This window comes from Leucoraja erinacea, chromosome 5 (assembly GCF_028641065.1).
Source record: "Leucoraja erinacea ecotype New England chromosome 5, Leri_hhj_1, whole genome shotgun sequence".
NCBI classification, from domain to species: domain Eukaryota; kingdom Metazoa; phylum Chordata; class Chondrichthyes; order Rajiformes; family Rajidae; genus Leucoraja; species Leucoraja erinaceus.
Genome location: NC_073381.1, coordinates 9,018,162 through 9,033,333, shown reverse-complemented (window position 1 = coordinate 9,033,333; position 15,172 = coordinate 9,018,162).

Genomic DNA, 15,172 nt, shown 5'->3' with positions numbered 1-15,172 from the left:
TGGCATCTTGTTCCCTATTGCTTTTTCATTGACTTAACACAAAGGCTGTGATCAAGAACATTTAAAAGCCCATAACTTTCTTAAAATTTAAGAGAACTGAAATAAAATTTCAGTTATTATAGATTGATGAATTCTGAAACAAATATGAAACAATCGTACTTGGATGACTTGAAATTAAAGCATATAATGAGTTAGTTACCTAATTGTAGCTAATTATAAAATTCAATTACTAGATCTAAACATCTATCCATTTCTTAAGAATAGTTGAACAATTAAAAATAGCCTAAGTGTCCAAATAACATTCACACAAAAATTCAGAATATAACATAATTTTAAAATCTCATTGTCATGGGTTTATAGGCCAAATGGAAGGAATTTAATGTTTAATACCTGTAAATTAGTGGCCATTTAAATCAACTTGCCTGTGGGTTTTTCTGGAACGTGACCATTTGGATCGTTGAGGCTGCAGTGATTTAGTCCCCCATATCGGCAGCCCAAAAAATGCGCCCAACACTGTCGGTTCTTCGGGGAAAAAAATCAACGTTTCGCAACTTAAAATGTGAATTAAATGCATCTTAACAAACACTTTTATACATAAAAATAAACTACTTTCTTTTACCTGTCCCCTACATAAAATCCGGCCACGTTGTTGGCGTTGACGGCTTCAGAAGCTGATTTTAAAATCGCTCCAGCGATTAACGTGTTGGGCGCATTTTTTATAAAAAACACACAGAACGGCCATCGGAATGATTCTTTAGCAAAATCTTGCACTCCCAACAAATATAATCTAGGACCAGGTCGGAAAAAAAACAACGTGTTTTAACCCCGCCCCCCCCTCCCCCCTCAAACGTGCCAAAATCACATACACGGCCAGTGGCAGAAATGCAGCGCCGCTGAAGGTAAGTATTGTAACATACCTAGATACAGCGCGGAAACAGGCCCTTCCACCGAGTCCGCACCGACAAGCAATCCCCGCACACTAAAACTATCATAGACACACCGGGGACAATTGTTTACAGCTGCACAAAGCCAATCAACCTACATACATCTTTGGAGTGAGGGAAGAAATCGAAGATTTCAGAGAAAACCCATGCGGTTACGGGGAGAATGTACAAACTCCATACAGACAGTGCCCGTAGTCGGGATCGAACCCAGGTCACCGACGCTGCAAGAGCTGTAAGGCAGCAACTTTACCGCTGTGTCACAGTGGCTGCCCTGTTTGTAGGTTAAGCGGCCTCTGTAAATCGCCCCTAGTGTGTTGGGACAGATGTGAAAGTGGATAACGTAAAACTCGTGTAAATGGGTGATCAGTGGTCAGCGTGGGCTCGGTGAGCCGACGCGGCTGTTTCCGTGCTGTATCTTTACACCCTATAATGCCCCTGTCCCACTTAGGAAACCTGAACGGAAACCTCTGGAGACTTTGCGCCCCACCCAAGGTTTCCGTGCGGTTCCCGGAAGTTGCAGGTGGTTGCCGGAGGTTGCAGGTAGTGGAAGCAGGTAGGGAGACTGACAAAAACCTCCGGGAACCGCACAGAAACCTTGGGTGGGGCGCAAAGTCTCCAGAGGTTTCCGTTCATATTTCCTAAGTGGGACGGGGGCATTACTACATGCAAAATGGATAACACAGTAAAAGAGAAGGATAGATTATAAAGTGATGAACACTCCAAAAGAAGAAGGAACAAAATGAGGAATGGTGTAATATGGAGGGATCTTTGGATTGTTTTCAGTAGCTGTGGATACGCACGGCTCTGGAGAGTCGTGTTTCAAGGACAGCAGCTATTGTTTCAGCTGTAGATCTTCTTGTCCCTGTGTTCAGATTGTTAGTTCTAATGGCGAGGTCAGAAGGATGTTTGGTTTGACCTGCAGTTGCTCAGAAAGCAGTCCAGGACTACGCTGAGCTGCACTTTCTGGATGAGAGATAAACTCCATTTGTAGTTACAAATTTATTCTTACAAAAAAAAAATTACAATTGATCTTTATTAAGGAATAAAAACGAACCAAGTAAATTAAATTGTTGGCTTCATAACGAGAAGATTTGAGCATAGGAGTAAACAGGTCCTTCTGCAGTTGTTCAGGGCCCCGGTGAGACCACATCTGGAGTATTGTGTGCAATTTTGGTCTCCTAACTTGAGGAAGGACATCCTTGCTATTGGGACAGTGTAGTGTAGGTTCACAAGGTTAATCCCCGGGATGGCTGGACTGTCGTTAGAGGAAAGATTCGAAAGACTGGGCTTGTAGGTCACTGGAATTTAGAAGGATGAGAGGTAAACTTATAGAAACGTATTAAATTATTAAAGGACAGGACAAGCTAGAAGCAGGAAAAATGTTCCCAATGATGGGGGAGTCCAGAACCAGGGGCCACAGTCTAAGAATAAAGGGGAGGCCATTTAAAACTGAGATGAGAAAAAACCTTTTCACACAGTTGTGAGTTTTCGGAATTCTCTAGATAGAGCTTTAGGCCTGGGGCTAGTAGAATCAATGGATATGGGGAGAAGGCAGGCACGGGTTACTGATTTTGGATGATCAGCCATGATCACAATGAATGGCGGTGGAGGCTCGAAGGGCCAAATGGCCTCCTCCTGCACCTACTTTCTATGTTAATTCTTTGGTTATACACAATCAAGCAATGCCTTATTGGTGGAAAGTTAACTGTGCAGTGGTGCTTGGACTTTTATTAAATAGTCGTGTAGTTTCAGCACCCACTGAATGAAACTGGACTCAGGATAACTTGAGGCCAAGAATGGTATCTTAGCAACCAATTGATTTTGGTCATATGACTCAATGCTGCAGCACTGCCTCTTCAACAACCACCAATAAACGGAAGGTAGACAATAAACGGAAGTCTGAAGAACGGTTTTGCCCCGAAATGTTGCTTATTTCCTTCGCTCCATAGATGCTGCCGCCCCCGCTGAGTTTCTCCAGCCCCTTTGTCTACCTTCGATTTTCCAGCATCTGCAGTTCCTTCTTAAAAACCAATAAACGGAAGTGTTTTTGATTTCAGATTTGAATCTAACAGTTGGCACTAAGTTTATCAACACTGTATTAACTGGAGCACACTGTTGAAACAAAGGACATGTCAGAAGGAAATATCGATGGGTGGTTTACATACATATGTGACAATCTACCAAGTGCTGGGAATTGAAGTTGCAGATGCACCTCACATTGACAATTAACAGAAGGTTGTGAATTTGTCTGAGATACTAAATATTCGTTCTCCATAAATATCCTCTGCTTTTCTTTTGCTATGTGACATATTTTATAAAGTATATTATCTATATATTACTAAAACTCTCATCTTGTTTGTTATTGAGTCTGCCTTTCTGATTCATGCCCTGAATTACACCAAAAAGGGTACACGATAGCGCTACAATTTTTTGGACCACCTTACTCACAATTGGCTTGTGGTGTGTTTTTATCAAGTTTCGTTCAGATTGATGGTATATTTTGCAAATTATTTGCATTTTCAACTTTACAAAATCCCACTTTGTGAAATATTTCTTCCATCTGCACTGGCAGTTACAGCTATGATGTCACAATGGGATTGTAGCCCTGCCCGCTACAATGTTGCAAATCCCAAGACACTGAGTCCTGGCAGCAAGTGAAATTGCATTTTTTCTTACGTTTAAAAAGAGGGAGGGTAAATAAGGGGAATGAGCAGTTGGGGGTTATGGGTGAGTGGTGGAATATTGCATTGGGGAAACAGGTTGCATTGGGGAACCAGGCCTCCCATGTGACAGAGTCCCAACGGGTCCCACTTGGTCTAGTTATATATAAAATTTATATATATTGTATAAAATATATACATATATTGTATTTTAATATATATGTACATATACATATCTGTCTACGAGTCTGAAAAAGAGCCTCGACCCAAAACGTCACCCATTCCTTCTCTCCAGAGATGCTGCCTGTTACTCCAGTTTTTTTTGTGTCTATCTACATATCTCTCTCTCTATATACATATATGTATACACACACACACACAGACATATGTTGGCATGGATTTTCACCATGAGGCAGCTGTTCTCAATACATTGGACAAGATATTGCATTGGGTTATACAAATTTCTGAAGGTGAGGGATAAGTTTTCATTTTCAATACAAGGACAATTAGAACTGTATTTCCACCAAGTGCAGACCTAATCTGTTCAATTTTTCATTATTAGACATGCCGTCACATCCAAGATCATCCCAGTCAACCTTCTCTTAAATATCTCCAATTATAATATTTATTACCTTAAAAAAGGTGACCAAAACATTTAACAGTATTCTTGATGAGGTCTCACTTGCATCTTGTACAGTTTTCCACATTTATACTCCAACTCACTTGAAACATAACCCATTTTCGATAAGCCACTCTATCGACACAGTGGGATGCTTGTACAGGGACTCCTAAATACCTTGGTACTGCAGATTTCAGCAGTGTTTCTCTGGTGCTGTAAGTAGGGTGGCCAACTATCTCACTCCCAAATAAGGGACAAAAGGTCAAACTAAGGGATAAATTCCCAACAGCAATTCGTTGACTGAACCGGCCTTGGCTGGGTGATTGATGAGTTGACCCGGGTGCTGGACTGCTCACAAAGCCCAGCCGGAGGGCCAGCTGAGGAGTTTTGGCCCAGACGCGATGTAGCCCGCAAAGTCCAGCGCCCCATCTAACTGATGAACCAATGATCAGCCATGAGAAGGAGGGGGGTGGTGTCGACGGTAAGCGAAGGTCTGAAGGCCGGACAGCTGCCAACTGACAGGGCTACAGGCGAGGCGCTGCTGCACTCCATGGGCTGCACTAGATCGGGACGGGTGAGGCGGGGCCGGCTGTGGCGCTCCGACACGACAGTCCCCTTGACCCGAGTAGTTGCAGTCAAATACGGGACAAGGGCTGTCCCATATGGGACAAACCAATTTAGCCCAATATATGGGATGTCCCGGCTAATACGGGACAGTTGACAACCCTAGGTGTAAAGTAGCATCTCTACTGCTACACCACTGTGCCGTTCCTATCTCACCTCACCTTAAACCTATCTCAAGGAACCCATTGCAAGAAGAGCTACTGATAAAGATGGTCCTGTGAAAAGCCATCATTACTTGGACCATGAAGCCGTACAGCAGAGGAACAGTAGTTTTGTTTAGTTTAGTTTAGTGGAGATACAGCGTGGAAACAGGCTCATCGGCCCACCGAGTCCACACTGACCGTACATTAACACTACCCTACACACACTAGGGGCAATTTTACATTTACACCAAGCCAATTCACATACATACCTGTACGTCTTTGGATTGTGTGAGGAAGCCGAAGATCTCGGAGAAAACCCACAGGGGTCACAGGGAGAACGTAAACCTCCGTACGGACCAGCACTCGTAGTCAGGATTGAACCCGTGTCTCTGGCGCTGTAAGGCAGAAGCTCCACCACTGTGCCACCGTGTCCGTTCATTCACTCTACTTTATCCGTGCCGAATCTCATCTGCATGCACATAAAAACATAGAAATTAGGTGCAGGAGTAGGCCATTTGGCCCTTCGAGCCTGCACCGCCTTTCAATATGATCATGGCTGATCATCCAACTCAGTATCCTGTACCTGCCTTCTCTCCATACCCCCTGATCCCTTTAGCCACAAGGGCCACATCTAACTCCCTCTTAAATATAGCCAATGAACTGGCCTCAACTACCTTCTGTGTTTAAGAGTCAAGAGTCAAGAGTCAAGAGTCAATTTAATTGTCATTTGGACCCCTAGAGGTCCAAACGAAATGCCGTTTCTGCAGCCATACATTACACACAAATAGACCCAGACACAACATAATTACATTTTACATAAACATCCATCACATAGCTGTGATGGAAGGCCAAAAAAAACTGTGGCAGAGAATTCCAGAGATTCACCACTCTCTGTGTGAAAAATGTTTTTCTCATCTCGGTTCTAAAAGATTTCCCCCTTATCCTTAAACTGTGACCCCTTGTTCTGGACTTCCCCAACATCGGGAACAATTTTCCTGCATCTAGGCCTGTCCAACCCCTTAAGAATTTTGTAAGTTTCTATAAGATCCCCCCTCAATCTCCCCACATGATCCATATACCTCCATTGCCACTTCCATGTGCCTATCTAACAGCCTCTTAAAAGCCACTGACATATGGACGAGAAAGGAATGGAGGGTTATGGTCTGAGCGCAGGTATATGGGACTAGGGGAGAATACATGTTCGGCACGGACTAGAATGGTCGAGATGGCCTGTTTCCTTGCTGTAATTGTTATATGGTTATATATGCTTCCACCCCAGGCAGCGTGTTCCAGGTACCCACGACCTCACTGTTGACGAAAACCCCTCCGCGAGCGGGTTTCCACAGAGCTGAACTGTGAAGATCAATCCAGTTAAAAGCTGCTACGAGGTCAAACAGGGATAAAGTGGCACGGCCAAAGGAATGTCATTTAATGACTTTGGCCAAGGCTGTGAGATGTATAAGCAAAAATCATAGATACAAAAGAGGGATTACTATGCCCCCTCTAACGCTAGCTTTGAAGCTGACATTTAGAAGTGGCTCATGTTCATTGTGCGTAGCACCATTTTAATTTTAGATATTACTTTTAGAATTTTTATTCGGTGAATAATATCCTTTGTAATCCTGGGGTCACTCTCTGGGTCAGAGTGGTTTGTAATGCAATTAGAGACAGCAAGCAGTCTCTCGTTTTCAGCTGCCTGGCGGTAGACTTGTTAATATATTAGTTCAAAGCATTGATTAACTAGCTAATCCAATCACACAGCTCTTATTGATCCTTTATTGAGCACTGTGACAATGAGCACTTTCTGCAGAGATGTAGTCAATAGCAGCCACCAAGCAGGCTCTCTCCGCACCTAATTGGCTTATAAAATAACCCAAACATTTTTCTTTGTGCTGATCAATGGAAAGCTCCAGGCTGAATTCAGATTACCCTCTTGTCAAGTTTGCTTTTCACTTTGCTGAGCTTCACATTAGAATTGGAGGGAAGGAGGAGGCGTTTGGTCAGTGTAGTGGTTGGAGATGGACTGTATATTTTGTTACGTGTAAGATGTAATTGCAGGTGCTGGCTTACACCGAAGATAGACACGGTGGCGCGGCAGGGGAGTTGCTGCCTTACAGCGCCAGAGACCCGGGTTTGATCCCGACTAAGGGTGCTGTCTGGATGGAGTTTGTACGTTCACCCCATGACCTTGGTGGGTTTTCTCCGAGATCTTCGGTTTCCTCCCGCACTGCAAAGACGTACTGGTTTGTAGGTTAATTTGGCTTGGTAAATGTAAAAATTGTCCCTAGTGTGAGTAGGATTGTGTACATGTGCGGGGATCACTGGTCGGTCCTGACTCGGTGGGCCGCAGTGCCTGTTTCCGCGCTGTATCACTAAACTAAACTAAACACCTACATACATAGACAAACACACATACAGACACACAAATATACAGACTCACACACACACATATAGATACACACACACACACACACACACAAATGTGCGCACATACACACATATACGCACACAGACATACATACAGACACAAACACAGACAGATGCACACAAATATATACAGACACACACACACACACATATACACACACACGCGCACACACATATACACACACAAACACATATATACAGACACAAACATACAGGCACACACAAACATGTATACACACTCACATATATACATACACACACACACAAACACATACTGTATATACATACACAAAAAACACGTATATATTCACATGCACATGCGCACACACACACACAAACATGTATACACATGCACATGCACAAAACCACATCTGAAAAACAGTCATCGGTTCAAAGATGAGAGAACAGCTGCAAAGGATAAATCATGAGAGGAGGAATTCTGGGAGGGCATGTTGGCACCTGACCTGTCAGCCATGAAATGAAGACATGAAAGATTGCAAGCTCCAAGGCATCCGAGACCTTTGGCAGCAAACGAAGAGAATAACTGTAACCAACGAGTTGTGAACTTGGATACGCCGAGCCCTGGTATCAATGGCCACACAATTTGGTGACGACTTTTCACTCTTGCTCCCCCCCCCCCCCCGCTTCTGATATTTCTGCTGAGAAATGATACATCCTTGCATTTCTTGGTAAAGTCCGCACCCCTCTCTTTGGAAAAGCAAGTTGCAACCACGATTATACAGGACTGTGCAGCATCTGCCTCGGCTGCCCTACAAAAATGATGTGAAATGAATCCCCCATCTTGACACATAGCCTTTGCTGTTGAAACGATATCCCAGTTATTTGCGACAGAACTTTATTTTTGTTTTATACATCCGTGCCAAAAATCCCTTCATCAATCCATCAAGATTCCGACTGCTGGCTCCTAATTGCCAAACCTGATAATCTATGCCTTCCAAAGATGTTTACTTGGTACAGAACCTTACAGTTGGAAGGTTTTTTTTGGCTTTTATGACAGTTTTGAATTGATTTATAACATTGTACATAGTTTGGATGTGCAACAGTTGTGGCGTCCTCAGGCTGATAGATATTTATGTCCTTATAGGACAAAAAGTAATGCAATTCCCTTGTATTTCCATGTCTAAGTTTAGCAAATATTTTATAAGTGTTCAGAAAATGAAAGGTTTAACACAAGCCTGTGTCATTCAAATCTCTAGGAAGGAACTGCAAATGCTGGTTTACACCAAAGACAGTCGCAGAATGCTGGAGTGGGATAGGCAGCATCGCTGGAGAGAAGGAGTGGGTGATGTTTTTGGGTCGAGTCTGAATGTACACATTTGTAGGTTAATTGGCCGGTAAAATTGTAAATGTTCAAAACCTGTTTTGCTATTAAATTAAAAAATAAGAAGTTGTATATGAAATGTAATATGTCAACAAGTATTAGGTACTGAGGTACCACAGTATTGCACTTACTTCTAACAAAAATAAATTTAAAAATAAATTAAAAAAAAAAAAAAAAAATGTGCGTGGAATAGTATTAGTGTGCGGGGATCGCTGGTCAGTGCGGACTCGGAGGGCCAAAGGGCCTGTTTCCGTGCTGTATCTCTAAACTAAACTAAACTAAACAAGGTGGTAATTACACATATGTGCCAGTGACCTTTGATGCAGCTCCTGAAGAACAGCTGCAAACTTTGCAGAGAAACAGATCGTTCTTTGGCAAGGGTTTTGTACGGGCGAGTGAAATGTTTCTCGTGTGCAGTGAAACGTCAAGAGGGGAAGTAAACAGCTTGCTGCAAGGTACTCGTCGGAGAAAAGAAAACATTAGCTTCAGCGACTTTACCTCCCTTTTACTGGGGCCTCTTACTGGCTGGTGACAGTGCAGACTTGATGCTGATCTATGTTCACAGCTCTGAATGACTGCATGAGGATGTACAATGATGAAGCACACTGTAAACGTACCATAGTGTGACAAACCCAAAGAATGCACTGTTTCCAAAAAGGAATATCCACTAGTTTAGAAATTGTAAACAGTTTAAGTTCATAACTTCATACATTTATGTTATTGGAGCAAATTAGGCCATTCGGCCCACCAAGTCTACTCCACCATTCAATCATGGCTGATCTATCTTTTCCTGCCCCCTGCCTTCTCCCCATAACCCCCGACACACTTGCTAATCAAGAATCTGTCAGTCTCCGCCGTAAAGATATACATTGACTTGTCCTCCACAGCTGGCTGTGGCAATGAATTCCACAGATTCATCACCCTCTGACTAAAGAGATTCCTCCTCATCTCCTTTCTAAAGATACACCATTTTATTCTGAGGCTGTGACCTCTGGTCCTAGACTCTCCCACTAGTGGAAACATCCTCCCCACATCCACATAGTTTAGTTTATTGTCACTTCTACCGAGGTACAGTGAAAAGCTTTTGTTGCGAGCTAACCAGTCAGTGGAAAGACTAATCATAATTACAATCGAGCCACAAATATTTGTATTACCCAATAAGCAATTTGGATTAAAATGCAGTATTTCCGGCAAAGATAATCTATTATTATATAAAACTCTGTGGCTGCCGCCTGCCGTCCGGCTGCCTTTCTGCCTTTTGATTCGTTTCCATCGTGTGATGTCATAATGCCCAATGCTCGCAGATGTCCAATCGGAATGGATCCATTTACATGAACGGCTGCCGGCCGCCTTTCTTCCTTTGATTCCCTGCAACTCCGAAACCAGACGCAGAATCGCCGAAATCTTTTCCATTTCGGTAGAGATTTCACTTTTCTTTCTAAGTATCTGCTCCTCATTACATTTTGTCGTGTTTAAGTACACGTTTTTAATCAAATCCTCCCCCCACCCCCCAATATTTCAAAAATAAACTGGCTTCTCACCCATAGAAGCAGCCCCAGCCCCAGCCCCTGGTGAACTTTCCATCGTGTGATGTCACAATGCCCAATGTTCACATATGTCCAATCGGAATGGATTCATTTACATATGCCTTTGCAGGAGCCCCAGCCCCTGATGAACGTTCCATCGTGTGATGTCACAATGCCCAATGTTCAAAGACATTCTTGCCATAGAGGGAGTACAGAGAAGGTTCACCAGACTGATTCCTGGGATGGCAGGACTTTCATATGAAGAAAGACTGGATAAACTCGGCTTGTACTCGCTAGAATTTAGAAGATTGAGGGGGGATCTTATAGAAATGTACAAAATTCTTAAGGGGTTGGACAGGCTAGATGCAGGAAGATTGTTCCAGATGTTGGGGAAGTCCAGAACAAGGGGTCACAGTTTAAAGATAAGGGGGAAATCCTTTAGGACAGAGATGAGAAAAACATTTTTCACACATAGAGTGGTGAATCTCTGGAATTTTCTGCCACAGAAGGTAGTTGAGGCCAGTTCATTGGCTATATTTAAGAGAGAGTTAGATGTGGCCCTTGTGGCTAAAGGGATCAGAGGGTATGGAGAGAAGGCAGATACAGGATACCGAGTTGGATGATCAGCCATGATCATATTGAATGGCGGTGCAGGCTCGAAAGGCCGAATGGCCTACTCCTGCACTTAATTTCTGTTTCTATGTTTCCCTCTCCCACCCATCCCTCTCTCCCCCACCCCCCTTCCCACTCTACCCCCACCCCCTTCCCTCTCTCCACCCTTCCTCCTACCCCTCTGTCCCTCTTCCATCACTCCCCCTACCCTCCTCCTTCCCCACTCTTCCACCTTTCCCCCCTCCACTCTCCCTCCCCACTCTTTCCCCTCACCCCCTCCCTCCCTCCCCATCCCCCTCAATTCACCCCCTACCCTGCTCTCCTTTCCCTCCCAATCTGTCCCGTTCCTCCTCCTCCTCTCCGCTTCCTCCCCTCTCATACCTCCCCCTTCCCCCACCTGTGTGTTTGGGGAGGAGGGTGGTTAATGTGAGTGTGATGCCGCAGCCCCCCCCCCCCCCCCCCCCCCCGGTTGGGGAAAACAGACCCAACGGGTCTGCACTTGGTCTAGTGATAATTTAAAACTCTTCATTAAATTTTAAAAGATAAATTGCAGAGATGGAAATTTGAAAGGAATATAGAGAATTGCGACCTTATTTCAAATTTGAAATGGGTGCCAGATATGGAGGGTTCTCCTCAGCCACACAGACTGAACCCAGCCTCAATGCAGGACATAGAACATGGAACAGTACAGCACAGGAATAGGCCCTTCAGCACACAATGTCTGTGCCAAACATGTAGCCAAGATAAACTAACCTCATCAGCCTGCACGTGATCCATATCCCCCCATTTCCCGTGTGCCTATTTAAATGTCTCTTGAATGCCACTATAGTATCTGCCTCCACCGCTACACCTGGCAGCAAGTTCCATGCACCCACCACCCTCCTTATAAGTCTGAAGAAGGATCTCGACCCAACCCATTCCTTCTCTCTAGCTGCCTGTTCCCACTGAGTTAGTCCAGCATTTCTTCCTCACACCCCTCCTCCTCCCCCCCCCCCCCCAACCCTCACATCAGTCCGAGGGATTCGACCCGAAACGTTGCCCATTTCCTTCGCTCCATAGATGCTGCCTCACCCGCTGAGTTTCTCCAGCATTTTTGTCTACATTCGATTTTCCAGTTTCTGCAGTTCCTTCTTAAACATTCTTTGGTTTGAACCAGCATCTGCAGTTCCTTGATCCACCCGCCTTATGAGGTGGGCTTCAGGTCTCATAAATAATACATGGGTGAAGGGCCCATGTCTATTTTATCTCTCCCCACCCCACCCCCATCTTAAATAGTCAGTGGAACTGGTTGTACCAAAGAGCTGTTTCCGCAAACTATCTCTAAAGTCTAAACTCTAGAGGTGACGTTTCGGGTTGAGACCCTTCTTCAGACTGTTTGTAGGAGGGAGAAGAAAGCTGGAAATAAATAAGGGCAGCATGGTGGCGCAGTCATAGAGTTGCTGCCTTACAGCGCCAGAGACCCGTGTTCGATCCTGACTACGGGTGCTGTCTGTACAGAGTTTGTACGTTCTCCCCGTGACCATGCGGATTTTCTCCGAGATCTTCGGTTTCCTCCCACACCCCACGGTGTGCATTCGGTGGGCAGAGGGCCGGTTTCCACACTGAATCTCTAAACTAAACTAAGATGAATTTTAGGAAACCTGTCAATGGTCTAATGATTCTTGTGATGGGGATAACTGAAATAAGACGTGGGTGATCGGTAGGGTAGCCAACTTTCTCACTCCCAAATACGGGACAAAAGGTCAAAATAAGGGACAAATTCCCGACGGCAATTCATGGACCGACTTGGCCATGGCTGGGTGAATGATGCTGGACTGGACTGCAACACTAAACTAAGATGAAGTTTTTGGCCCGGGCCGCGTGATGAGCGCGCAAAATCCTGTCACCCCGTCCATCATAGGACTGTCTTATGAAGAAAGACTGGATATTGGTTTATACTCTCTAGAATTTAGATGGAGAGGGGATCTTATGAAATAAGAAAATTCTTAAGGTGACAGGCGGTAGGGATTGTTCCAACTTTTAGGGAAGTCACTCCCAAATACGGGACAAAAGGTCAAAATAAGGGACAAATTCCCGACGGCAATTCATGGACCGACTCGGCCGTGGCTGGGTGAATGATGCTGGACTGGGCTGCACACAAAGCCCAGCCGGCAGTCAGCTGACGAGTTTTGGTCCTGATGTAGCGCGCAAAATCCTGCACCCCGTCCAACTCATGAACCGATGATCGGCCATGAGAAGGAGGGGTGGTGGTGTTGGCGATAAGCGAAGGTCTGAATGTCGGACAGCTGACCGGGTTGCCGGCCGATGGCGCCACGGGTGAGGCACTGCTGCTGTAGCTCATGGGCTGCACTACGTCAGGACGGGTGAGGCGGGGCTGGACGTAGCGCTACGATCCGACAGTTCCCTCGACCTGAGTAGTAACAGTCAAATACGGTACAAGGGCGGCCCCGTACGGGACAAATCAATTTAGCCCAATATACGGGATGTCCCGGCTAATACAGCAACCCTAGTGATCGGGATATTGGAGACTTGCCTTGCAGTTCTGCTCCTGCTCCAGCCCCGCACGTTCTGGATTTACCTTCTCCCCAAAATCCACAAACACAACTGTACATGATTTCCATGTACCTCAACTCAATCCAATTCCCCCTGGTCCAATCTTTCCCAACCCATGTCCAAGATACCTCACATGCCCTTCGTCTCTTTAATGACTTCCGCTTTCCGAGCCCTCACTCCCTCATCTTTACTATGGACGTTCATTCACTCTACACCTCCATCCCTCCGTTTCTTCCTCAACCGCAGAACCATCCAATTTCCCTTTACTAACACTCTACTCCGCCTAGCGGAGCTGGTCCTCATCCTAAACAACTTCTCCTTTCACTCCTCCCACTTCCTCCAAGTCCAAGGCGTAGCTCTGGGCACATGCATGGGCCCTAACTATACCTGCCTCTTTGTAGGGTACATTGAACAATCCCTGTTCCAGGCGTACACTGGCCCTATCCCCGAACTCTATCTCCGTTACATTGATGACTGCATCAGCACTACCTCCTGCACCCATGTAGAACTCATGGACTTCATCAACTTCACCACCAGTTTTCAACCAGTACTCAAATTTACTTGGACAGACACCTCTCTCCCCTTTATTGATCTCACAGCCTCCATCACAGGAAATAGACTAAAGACTTTACAAACCCACTGACTCCCACAACTACAGTGTCTTGACTACACTTCTTCCCACCCTGCTTCCTGCAACGATTCCATCCCCTACTCCCAATACCTCCGTCTATGCCGCATCTGAGCCCAATCCATTCTTTAAGGAACGGGCGATCCCCTCTCACATCATAGATGAGGCCCCCACTCGTATCTCCTCAGTCCCACGCAGCTCCACCCTTGCTTCCCCTCATCGCAATGGAGATAGAGTCCCCTTAGTCCTTACCTTCCACCCCATCAGCCGTCGCATACAACACATAATCCTCCGAAATTTCTGCCACCTCCAACGAGATGCCACAACTAGCCACATTTTTCCATCTCCACCCTTTTCCGCCTTCTGCAGAGACCATTCTCTCTGCAACTCCCTGGTTAACTCATCCCTTCCAACCCAACCCCTCCCTCCCCAGGTATCCTCAGAAGATGCAACACCGGTCGCTATACCTCAACACTCGACTCTTTCAGGATAGGCAGAGGTTCACTTGCACTTTCTCCAACCTCATCTACTGTGCCCATTGTTCAAGGTGTGGACTCTTTCCCATCGGCGAGACCAAACACAGACTGGACGATCATTTCGCAGAACACCTTCGCTCAGCCCGCCCGAACCTACCTGATCTTCTGGACATTGGCGCAGCGGTAGAGCTGCTGCCTTACAGAGCCAGGGACCCAGGTTCGATGTGGACTACAGTTGCTGTCTGCATGGAGCTTGTATGTTCTCCCTAAGACCGTGTGTGTTTTTTCTGGGTGCACTGGTTTCTTCACACACTCCAAAGATGTACATGTTTGTACGTTACTTGGCTTCGGTTAAATTATCCCCAGTGTGTAGGACAGTGTTAGTGTACGGAGTGATCGCTGGTCAGCATGAACTCAGTGGGACCAAAGGGCCTGTTTCCACACTGTATCATTAAAGTCCAAACCTTAATGTCTAAAGGTGACATTTTGGGTTGAGACCCTTTTTCAGATGGTTTGTAGGAAGGAGAAGAAAGCTGGAAAATGGCAGGGCTACTGAAGAACCCTCAGAAGAACTGCTCAGCCTCCAACTCCTCTCTGCTCTGCTCAACCTAGCCCGAA